Source organism: Schistocerca nitens, chromosome 5 (genome assembly GCF_023898315.1).
Source record: "Schistocerca nitens isolate TAMUIC-IGC-003100 chromosome 5, iqSchNite1.1, whole genome shotgun sequence".
In the NCBI taxonomy this organism is placed as follows: domain Eukaryota; kingdom Metazoa; phylum Arthropoda; class Insecta; order Orthoptera; family Acrididae; genus Schistocerca; species Schistocerca nitens.
The window spans coordinates 736183732-736196070 of NC_064618.1; the positions used below are offsets into that span (position 1 = coordinate 736183732).

The 12339-nt window shown below is 42.8% G+C and overlaps 1 protein-coding gene across 3 annotated transcripts in view; it reads left to right on the forward strand.

The window, feature by feature from the left end:
- Positions 1 to 2715: 2715 nt before the first annotated feature.
- Positions 2716 to 12339, forward strand: part of LOC126260823 (juvenile hormone esterase-like) — a 553778-nt gene continuing 544154 nt past the window's right edge. For all 3 annotated transcript variants that reach the window (XM_049958207.1, XM_049958210.1, XM_049958208.1), the window contains exon 1: positions 2716 to 2786. The gene's annotated coding sequence lies outside the window, so the exon portion shown is untranslated. The remainder of the gene's footprint in view (positions 2787 to 12339) is intronic.

Here is a 12339-nt window from a genome sequence, read left to right on the forward strand (position 1 = left end):
TTTCTTAATGTGTTTTTAATATCTATTTTTCTTTTTATCTTATTTGTTTTTTTTTTATTTTTAACTCCGTCTACAGGCCGCAAGCGACCCATCGGGACCATCCGACCGCCGTATCATCCTCAGGTGAGGATGCGGATAGGAGGGGCATGGGGTCAGCACACCGCTCTCCCGGTCGTTATGACGGTTTGCTTTGACCGGAGCCGCTACTAGTCGGTCGAGTAGCTCCTCAATTGGCATCACGAGGCTGAGTGCACCCCGAAAAATGGCAACAGCACGTGGCGGCGGGATGGTGACCCATCCAAGCGCCGGCCACGCCCGACAGCGCTTAACTTCGGTGATCTCACGGGAACCGGTGTATCCACTGTGGCAAGGCCGTTGCCCCTTTTTATCTTAACTCTTATATTTTCGATTTAATTAAAAAAACGGAGAAAACAACAGTGTAATTTTATGTAAATGCAAGAAGCATTCAGCTTCTTATAGATTTTAGATTTTTTTTTCAATTTGAATTCTTTAACCTTGCTTGTAACGTTCTTATATCGTTAATGCTTCTGGATGAAAGACAGAATGTTTTGCTGCTGGCAGCCCAGCCTCCACCTATATATGGCGAGGGGGATGAAATAACAATAAAGAAAAGAATCAGCACAATTAGGGTGGGTACTCACCATCGACAGCTGGTGCAAGCACTCGAAGAGCCACTCTTATCAAAAAGAATCTGGTTTCTATACAAGTTCTTGATAACGTCCAGAATATTATCCTCGACAGCGTCAGAACTTCAAAAAGTTTTTCAATATGTAAAAATGAAAATGTTAGCTTGTCTTACAAGATAATCGCACATTAATGTTGGCAATTTTAACATAAGTAACGTAAAGTACAAGAACAGAAAGTTACTGCCTCCTGCACCGCACTCGTTTCTGCTTACTTCAAATAACCGAATATAAGACTGAATATTTTACTCTGCAGCTCTTTTGAAACTTCCTGGTAGATTAAAACTACGTCGGGCCATGAATTTGAATCCCACAATATTGCTTGTAAAATTCTTATATCGTTAACGCGTCTGGTTGTAGGGCAGTCAGTGGTCTTCCCGGTCTTTTAGTTTAACGGGAATATATTTAGCTATACCAGTTTTTAAAGTAGATTGTTCAGAATATTTTTAACACGTCAAATAAAAATTTACCTGAGAATTTTACAGAAGAAGTGAACTAGGTACCATACACAAATGTGTTCTTTTAGTCCAACACGAAAATAATAGCGGTACGCATTAGAAACAATCATGCAGAAAGATACATTTGTGTTTGATGACGAATTACGGTTTCAAATATTGAAATTTATTCGTAAAAATCAACTTAACTGTAAAGGGTACAGACGTAATACTTAAAGCGACATATAAAAATTGGATTCTATAATATGCACGGGAATATGTGGGAGTGTGGGTAAATGAATTAATAATCTCTGAGAAGAACTATTTAGGAGTGCGACATGGAAGTTTGGGAGGCTTTGAGAAGCGTGCTAGGGAAGCCTAATTGTAAATCTGGGATCGCATCCCAATCCTGCAAAAATTTTCATACCTCGGTTTAGGTTATATTCCTATTACAGTTAAGTCGAATTTCAGGAATAAATTTCAATATTCGAAACTGCACTTCATCATCAAATACAAATTTGTATAAGGCGGAGATGGAGCTGTGACGAAAACGACAAAGACAGTCTATGAATTCTCGTTGTCTTGATTCTAAAACTTGCCCTGGATCACGAGATGTGCGAATGTGGGTAACTGAATTAATAATCTATGAGAAAAAATGGATAGATGTGTGACAAATGGAGGTTTGGGTCGCTTTGCGAAGTGTGCTCAAATAGCCTAATGTAAGTGGAAATACAACTGCTGTCGATAAGCGGGAAATACGATGTCGAGTCCTGGTCCGGCACCAATTTTCATTTGCCACTTCAGGCAGTACATCTACACCCATTACAGCTAAGTTCAGTTCCAGGGATATATTTGAAAAGAAAGATATGCTGCTGCAATCACAAAAGCGACAAACATCGTTAATGAATAAAAGAGTAAAGAAAGAAAATAATGGTTCAAATGGCTCTGAGCACTATGGGACTTAACATCTGAGGTCATCAGTCCCCTAGAACTTAGAACTACTTACACCTAACTAACCTAAGGACATCACACACATCCATGCCCGAGGCAGGATTCGAACCTGCGACTGTAGCGGTCGCTCGGCTCCAGACTGTAGCGCCTAGAACCGCACGGCCACTCCGGCCGGCGTAGTTCGTTATTTTATCATTTGAAGACGTAGAAAAAATCATACGTAATATTTGTTTTTTGAAAATTTTTGTATGTTGCTTTTGAAATCTTACATGAAGGTCTCAATGCTGGTCTGTTAGATACACTTGTACAGACGGAGCTACCCAAGCTACTGGTGGAAGTAAAGCTGCAAGGACGGACAGCTCAGTCATTAGGATCATTTCCCGCCAAAGATGAACTTCTGGGTTCGAGATTTCAAGCGTATCTCGTACGTCGACAGAATTTTTCCACCGTAGAAAGTCGCATGCGTCCCTTAACGCCCCGAATACTTGAGTCTTCAAATTGGCGATAATAATTTCCGCATGAGCGCGTCCTGCTAGTGAGGGGAGCGGGCTAGGTCCGCGGATCCTCCCTCCCTCCCTCCCTCCTCCCTCCCCAGCCATGACCTCTTATACACGCGCCGCAGCGCCGTCCAGCTACAGACGCCGTGCTCTCCGCGGCCCGTACACATCGCTACGCCGTCAACCGCACTCACGCAAAGGTAAGGCGCCCACCCTACGCCACACGCTTCACTATTTCTCTCTGCGTCGTATACAGTGGCGTTCAAAAACATAGTACAACTGCTAAAAAGGCTGCCGCTGTAGCCTAGTTCTGAGTATTTTATGTAGTGCAGTGATTAATTATTATAAGATGGACTTTGGGAGGTCCCCAGTGCTTTTTGACTGATAGTCCTAATTAGTAAACCTTGGCGAAGCGAATAGAGCTTATATAGTAAGTATTAAATGGATCAAAATAACATAGTCACAATCGCTTGAATTCTTGTTATTTTTGCAGTCTTCAGTCCGAAAATTGGTTTTATGCATCTCACGAAGTTAATCTATCCTGAGCAAGCCTATCGATCTCTTCGTAACTACTGCAGCCTACACCCATGTGGACCTGGTTGCTATAGTCGAGCCGGCCGCGGTGGTCTAGCGGTTCTAGGCGCTCAGTCAGGAACCGCGCGACTGCTGCGGTCGCAGGTTCGAATCCTGCCTCGGGCATGGATGTGTGTGATGTCCTTAGGTTAGTTAGGTTTAAGTAGTTCTAAGTTCTAGGGGACTTATGACCACAGATGTTGAGTCTCATAGTGATCAGAGCCATTTGAACCATTTTTTTGCTATAGTCGATACTTGGTCTCGTCCCCCCTCCTACCCTACTTCCCTCCAATGCCTAATTAACTATTTTTTTATGCCTCAGGGTGTGTGCTATCATCCGTGTCTGTTTTGATGAAGTTGTGTCGTAAAGATATATTCCCCCGACTCGATTCAGTGCTTCTTAATTAGTCATCCGATCTTATCATCTAATCTTCAGCACTGTTCTCTAACACCACATTTCAAACACTTCTACTCTCTATTCGTCCTTATTGTTCATCACGCCGGTTTCAGACTTCACATACGTAATGCTAATCTACATTTTATATCTCCCTCCACTTCCGCCGTAGTCAGCTGTTTTGCTCCCCAAACAGCAAAATTCGTCAACTATTTCCTAAACTAATCCTCCCAGAGTAATCCGTTTTAATTCCACTAGAGCCATTAATCTTGTTGCAAAGAAACTTTTAATAGCCAAGATAGCATTGAATTCTCTATATTCCTGACAAGCTATTTCAACAGTTAAGACCGTCATCTTCTGATCTTCAGAAAACCGTGTCGTCATACTCCCTGTTCCATTATGATTGGACTCGCATTCGGAAGGACGTCGGTTCAATCCCGCGTCCGGCCATCCTGATTTAGGTTTTCCGTGATTTCCCTATATCACTTAAGGCAAATGCCGGGATGGTTCCTTTGAAAGGGCACGGCCGATTTCCTTCCCCATCCTTCCCTCACCCGAACTTGTGCTCCGTCTCTATTGACCTCGTTGTCGATGGGACGTTAAACACTAATCTCCCCCTCCTCCTCCATTATGATTGGATCACACATGCCGTACAGGACATACAACAAGAAGTTTATTTGAAGATTAGAAGATGGCGGTCGTAACTGTTGAAACCAGTCATCAGGAACAAATAGTACTGAATATCATCTTGGCTAATAAAAGTTTCTTCAGAGAAAATACATATCGCTCCTTCCCATCTTTAATTATGAGAAATTTCAATCAATCTTGTTTTACGTTCCTTGGTGATGATAATATACCATCTTTAATGCAATATCTATTCCGTCCAATTGCTCTTCCAACTCCTTTGCCATCTCTCTGGCACTGAAGTATCATAGGCAAATCTTAAACTTTTTATTTCTTCTTCGTGGCCTTTCTCTCTTTCCCAGACTTTTCCTTGGTTTGTTTTACTGCTTGCTCCACGTACAGACGGAGTAATGTAAGGAATGGAGAGAACCCTGTCGCGCTTCTTTCTGAACTTCTCCCTTTCACGTCCTTTGGCTCTTATAACTGCAGTGTGGTTATTGAACAAGTTGTAGATAATTTTTCGTTTCCTGTATTTCACCCCTCATAATTACAGAATATGACAGATTATTTCTAATCAACATCATGAAAATATTTTCCTGGGTGCAGAAATGCTATAAACTGATTGAACTCGAACATTCCAGTATTATTAGCCGCCTCCGTTGTTATCTTTGCCAGTCTAAATTTGTGTATTCTACTGAGGACTAACGAAAGCAGATGTTTAGAATGTTGAAACAAGGTGTACCGATGGATAACGTTGCAAGACAACTGATTATCACAAATGTGTACCGAATTGTACTAAAAATCGAACGATTTAGGGAGAACGGTTGAGAAACACGAAAGCTTGCTGTAAATGTAAACAGTCGAATCTATAGAAATGTTTCAAATTGTCCTCCCCTGACCGCATCACCCTTTAAAATAGTTAGTTCCCAAGAAAACTGTACTGTCAACATCGAATATTAAAAGCTGTTTCCATTATGCAAAGTTCCATGGTCGCACCGCTAAGAGGAAACCGCAAGTGTGTAAATAAAAATTTGTTAACGATTAGTGTTTGCTAACATCCGCAAAAAGAAATAACTAATAGACGTAGATGCTATGTGCTGAAGAATCCTAGTTCAACAGCTTTTCCTCTATGTGGGAACACCACCAAACCGAGAGAGGTGCCCAGACACACATTGATGACATAAAATACGGTGACGGATATGTCATGTTTGGGATGTTGCCATCGCAATTTCTTGGATAAATGTTCTAATTTAATGACGTAATGAACACTGAAATCTGTGAAAGCATTCTTCGAGAAAATATGTAACTTAGTCCTGAAGAGTGCTGTCTCGCGTATTGAAATTCGTGAATAAGTTCAAATGGCTCTGAGCACTATGGGACTTAACATCTAAGGTCATCAGTCCCCTAGAACTTAGAACTAATTAAACCTAACTAACCTAAGGACATCACACACATCCATGCCCGAGGCAGGATTAGAACCTGCACCGTAGCGGTCGCGCGGTTCCAGAATGAAGCGCCTAGAACCGCTCGGCCACAACGGCCGCCCGTGAATAAGTAGCCACAGCAAAGTCTTTAAATATTCCCACTGAATAGTATCGACAAAAGGATTTCTCTCTCTCTAAAGCCAAAACGTCTGCCGAACTTTGGGAGAAGACCAATGAGTGCACATGACTGCAGACGTTTAGTGGGTTCAGTAACACATGTTCAGTTTTTAATCGCACTTTTGTTCAGTGTTCGGTGTTAGGAAACCAAACAAAGCACACCTTTGGCGACACCATCTCAGGTGGACGGTTTAAAGCGGCGCGCGGCGGCCAGATTGGCAACGTATCGAATTCTTTGCTTAGCAATTATTTCGCAGAGCAACCTACCTTCAACACCTTTGCAACTTTTTCACACTTTTTATGACGGCCCTGTATAGTGAATGTTGACGCCAATATTGGTAAACAAGATAAATATTTGTTAAAATGTCTACTAAGATATACGACTTGTTCATTGAAAAGGTCATAAAGTAAGTTTTTGTAATTATTTGAATAATATTACTGACTACGTTTTTCGACCAGCACTAGACGTTAGTGTGGCATGTATTTGTATTCTAATTTTCTTTCGTTTGTAAAACCAAAGATATTCCAAGTCTTCATTACAAGGATTCTGGGGGATAGTTGCCGGTTTAAAGTACTACGATTTCAAACTCGATGGCCGTTAATGTAACCAACAGGACAACCATCGACCCGGTAAATGTAGTGTGAAGAGCGGAGTCAAGTAGAGAGGCCACGTATGTAAGCATCCTGTCTGATTAGCTGCATCTCTTCGTGTCCATTGTTCATTCCGGCGGACTTGGGCAATTCCAGCAGGACAATTTGACACCCCACACGTGCAGAATTGCTACATAGTGGTTCCGGAAACACTCTTCGGGATTTAAACCCTTCCGCTGGCTACCAAACTCCATAGACAAGAACATTATTGAACATATCTGGGATGCCTTGCAACGTGCTGTTCAGAAGAGATCTTCACCCCGTCCCCGTACTATTACGGATTTATGGACAGCCATGCACGATTCATGTTGTCAGTTCCCTCCAGCACTACTTCAGACATTAGTCGAGTCCAGGCCACGTCGTGTTGCGATACTTCTGCGTGCTCACGGGGGCCCTACACGATATTAGGCAGATGTACCAGTTTCTTTGGTTCTTCAGTGTATTTCATTGCGCGTGGGCTGCCGAACTAGCTGCTCAAGCCAATTTTCAGAGTTTAATTTTCAGAGTTTGATATGTCCGTGCTGAACGGCGGTAGACCGTTCAAAATGGTTCAAATGACTCTGAGCACTATGGGACTTAACTTCTCAGGTCATCAGTCCCCTAGAACTTAGAACAACTTAAACCTAACTAACCTAAGGACATCACACACATCCATGCCCGAGGCAGGATTCGAACCTGCGACCGGAGCGGTCGCGCGGTTTTAGACTGTAGCGCCTAGAACCTCTCGACCACACCAGCCGGCTGGTAGACCGTCCTCGCGCCCCCAGGTATTACCTAACATCTGATTACACCCAGGGATAATGATCTTAGGAAGTTTGGAGACCAGTGCTCTAATGGAATAAAGAAGTTGGAATATATCCAACAAATAATCGAGGGCATTTGGTTCAAAAGCTCTTGTGACAAGGGGAACTCTCCATACCTCGCTCTCTGACAGACGAAACTTAGCAGTTCGGAAGATGGTGGTGGTGATGATGGCGGTGGTAAGTTCCTATGGAACCAAACTGCTGAGATCATCGGTCCCTAGGCTTACACACTACTTAATCTAACCTAAACTAACTTACGCTAAGGACAACACACACCACTCCCGAGGAAGGACTCGAAGCTCCGATGGGAGGAGCCGCGCTAGCCTTGGCGATGCGCCTTAGGTGCCAATACTCAGTAGTTTCCGCCAAAATAACAGTTAAAGTTTCAGTGTCATTTTACTACTTTGCTCGCGCATTGCAAGGATAAGTGTACAACCTCAAATTTTAGCGCCCCGTGTTCGAATCCAACGTTACGTTCTTTTTCTTCTCTCTCTCCCTGGTTGTGTGTCTATTTTATCTTCTGTTGGGGAAGTATGTGACATCAATACTATCTGCGACGTCGAGAAATACAGTAGAATTATTGAGAAAAGAAATAAGTATTTCTAATCTTATTAAAAACAGAGGTCTCACAAACATTAGTTAACCCTATACTATTTAGAGCAATTCAAAATGAAAAATATGTGAGTTCTAACCCTTCAGTTTCCTTTTACGGTGCGTTGTATGTTAATGTAATAGGAACACTGACTTGTTCATTAAAGGAAATTCTGCTAAAGTGTACTCGATTCTGTCAACCCTGCGACATATATTTTACCCATAAATGAAAAAATACAGTCGCTGATTACTGAATGGCCCTATACTCGCACATCGAAGCGAACTCACAAGTGGAAGCGATGCAATTAAAACTCACGCCTTGACCCATCATCAGTTGCAGGCTCCAGCTTTCTAGAAAATCCTTCCATTTGTAAGGTAGTTTGCTGCGAAATTATTCCCTGATCGTGAGGTATTTGGCACCGTTAACGAGGTTGTTTTCCTAATCATATTCACAATAAAAAATCTGACTGCAACATATGCGCCTTCGCATGTTGCTCGTGGTGCTTCGAATTTTTATGCTTTGAGTGTTTTTGTGTTAGATATCGCCATGGGAAATTCACTGATTCCCTTGAAGTGTAAAAGTAGAAATGAAAGGAAAAAAAATGAAATCCTAGAATTTAGATGTTCTTTATTTTCAGTTACTGTTAATGATATAAGATTATACAGGGCGGTCCATTGATAACGACCGGGCCAAATGTCTCACGAAATAAGCATCAAACGAAAAAACTACAAAGAACGAAACTCGTCAAGCTTGAAGGGGGAAACCAGAAGGCGCTATGGTTGGCCCGCTAGATGGCGCAGCTATAGGTCAAACGGATATCAACTGCGTCTTTTTTAAATAGGAACCTCCATTTTTATTACATATTCGTGTAGTACGTAAAGAAATATGAATGTTTTAGTAGGACCACTTTTTTCGCTTTGTGATAGGCGGCGCTGTAATAGTTACAAACGTATAAGTATGTGGTATCACGTAACATTCCGCCAGTGCGGACGGTATTTGCTTCGTGGTACATTATCCGTGTTAAAATGGACCGTTTACCAATTGCGGAAAAGGTCGATATCGTGTTGATGTATGACTATTGTGATCAAAATGCCCAACGGGCGTGTGCTATGTAGGCTGCTCGGTATCCTGGACGACATCATCCAAGTGTCCGGGCCGTTCGCCGGATAGTTACGTTATTTAAGGAAACGGGAAGTGTTCAGCCACATTGACACGTCAACCATGACCTGCAACAAATGATGATGCCCAAATAGGTGTTTTAACTGCTGTCGCGGCTAATTCGCACATCAGTAGCAGACAAATTGCGCGAGAATCGGGAATCTCACAAAAGTCGGTGTTGAGAATGCTACATCAACATCGATTGCACCAGTATCATATTTCTACGCACTAAGGAATTGCATGGCGACGACTTTGAACGTCGTGTACAGTTCTGCCACTGGGCACAAGAGAAATTACGCGACGATGACAGATTTTTTGCACGCGTCCTATTTAGCGACGAAGCGTCATTCACTAACAGCGGTAACGTAAACCGGCATAATAAGCACTATTGGGCAACGGAAAATCCTCGATGGCTGCGACACGTGGAACATCAGCGACCTTGGCGGGTTAATGTATGGTGCGGAATTATGGGAGGAAGGATAATTGGCCCCCATTTTATCGATGGCAATCTAAATGGTGCAATGTATACTGATTTCCTACGTAATGTTCTACCGATATTACTACAAGATGTTTCACTGCATGACAGAATGGTGATGTACTTCCAACATGATGGATGTCCCGCACATAGCTCGCGTGCGGTTGAATCGGCATTGAATAGCATATTTAATGACAGGTGGATTGATCGTCGAAGCACCATACCATGGCCCGCACGTTCACGGATCTGACGTCCCCGGATTTCTTTCTGTGGGGAAAGTTGAAGGATATTTGCTATCGTGATCCACCGACAACGCCTGATAACATGCGTCAGCGCATTGTCAATGCATGTGCGAACATTACGGAAGGCGGACTACTCGCTGTTCAGAGGAATGTCGTTACACGTATTGCCAAATGCATTGAGGTTGACGGACATCATTTTGAGCATTTATTGCATTAATGTGGAATTTACAGGTCATCACGCTGTAACAGCATGCGTTCTCAGAAATGATAAATTCAAAAAGGTACATGTATCACATTGGAACAACCGAAATAAGATGTTCAAACGTACCTACGTTCTGCATTTTAATTTAAAAAACCTAAAATTGTGAGCCATATGTTTGTGACTATTACAGCGCCATCTATCACAAAGCGAAATAGTGGTCGAACTTAAACATTCATATTTCTTTACGTACTACACGAATATTTAATAAAAATGGGGGTTCCTATTTTAAAAAAACGCAGTTGATATTCGTATGACCTATGGCAGCACCATCTAGCGGTCCAACCATAGCGCCATCTGGTTTCCCGCTTCAAGCTAGACAAGTTTCGTGCTTTGTAGTTTTTTCGTTTGACGCTTATTTCGTGAGATATTTGGCCCGGTCACGATCAATGGACCACCCTGTATAAGATTTTCGATGATAAAATCTAATTTTAGTAATATTAGAAATGCATATTTTCTGTATTCCCGTAAGATTTCACGGTATCAAAAAAACTATTAATATGCGTGCTTCCTTAACAGCAGAATACAAAGCAAGTAAACGTAAGTCTGCGTTCGAACAGGGGCCGCAATAATTTGAAACTCGACCCTTAACCACTACGCTACCAATTCACTTTTCCGAACACTGCGCGACCATACTGATGAACTGGCATTGAAGCTTGAGCTGTCATATTCTCGGAAACTATTGACAGTTGGCACCTAAGCCGAGCAGGGGGTTCGTTTATTTCACCCTGTGAAGTTTCGTCTGTGGCAGGCGACGACCTATGGGCCGTTCCGCATGTGAGGTGAAGAGGCTGACACAGGAGAGGACGTTCTGGTGGGAAGCGTCAGACCAACGAGTCACAAGACCGATTAAAAAAAAAAAAAGAGAGTCATCTTACCGGAAGGAGAGGGTGGAACGGTAGGTCTCTCTATCAAACGACGACGTACTGTCGTCATAATTAAAGTGCAGCTACTCTCGGAGGTCCATTGTGGGCATTCGCTGGAAAAAAAAATTAGTTTCAATTCTGGCCACCAGGTGCAAACCTGGCGCTGTATGGCGTCTTGTCGATGTATCAGGTGCTCATATTGAACGAACTGTGTAAGCGGCGGTTAATAATAAATTCAACATTATGCCTATCTCACTTGTTTTATCTTTTCTGCACACATCTCGCTCCTAATGCAACGTATATGGAAACATTTCTATACATCTTTCTTGCATTCTCAGGGCCAGATTTCACCTGGTGTCCAAAATCGAAACTAATTTTTTTCCAGCGCAAATAGGTTCTGCATTAACGCATTAGAATATTTATCGAGTTTTGCTGCCATGCGATAATTACAGCCCACACTGGACCTCCGTAAGTAGCTGCACTTAAGTTATAACCAGCCGGTACGAATCGTAAGAAACGTGCGTCTGCTTGGGTTCAGAGGAAGGTGCGGACCAATCGGCCTCGCCGCTGTTGACATAAAACACCCATCACTCGCCTGCGACATCTCTGGTGAACCACAGTTAATCTGAATCGAGATGGCCAAACGGGGTTTGAAAACCGTTGTTCCAGAGCGCGTGACAACGGTAACCAGAGCGGTGATCGTTCGGTTAAAGATTACAAATAATGAGCCAAGATGTTTCAGGTCGAAATTAATAAATTTAGACACATTAAGCGACATTGCTTGCACTAAGAAGGACCCCGCCATTACCCATCTTCGACTCGCAACAGAGAACACGAGATGAAAAGGAAGTCCTAGTCATCAGAGACAGAGTCCAAACCCATATCGTGTGCTCTCACAGGATCCATACATAAACTTCCCTTAGGCAGTTTAGCCAAACCAAGGGAAAGAAAATTCCTGATGGCCAGTGGGAGAACTGAAGCTAGGTCTACCGAATGGAACTCCACTGTTTTAACGACTGTGCCACATCGTTCGACCGGCAGAACACGTTACTGTGGTGCTTGAATTTCTGCTAATACTGTTCTGCCCTACCAACGGCCTTTCTACGCCCTCAAAGAGATCTAGGAGACGTATTTTTAACACAAACATCTACATACATATTCCGCAAATCACTGTACGGTGCATGGCGGAGAGTTTCTTCTACCACAACCATTCATTTCCTCTCGTATGGTTCTTACGTGAAAGGTTCGTTGGCGGCAGTGGAATCGTTCTGCAACCGGCCTCTAATGCCGGTTCTCTAAATTTGCTTTGACCGAAATTGTAGCTTGACTAAAACACTAGTATTACGAATTTTCATCTCTCAACAATTTGAGAAGTCCACAAAATGCTTTTGTAATATTTTCCTGGACTCTGCAGTGCAGTCTGAGAGGACGTTTCGCCTCTTAAAATCTCAGTGTAAGTATTCTGAAGGCTATAGTAACGTAAGGCGCTGCGCAACAGCAGGTTGCTGGCGGATA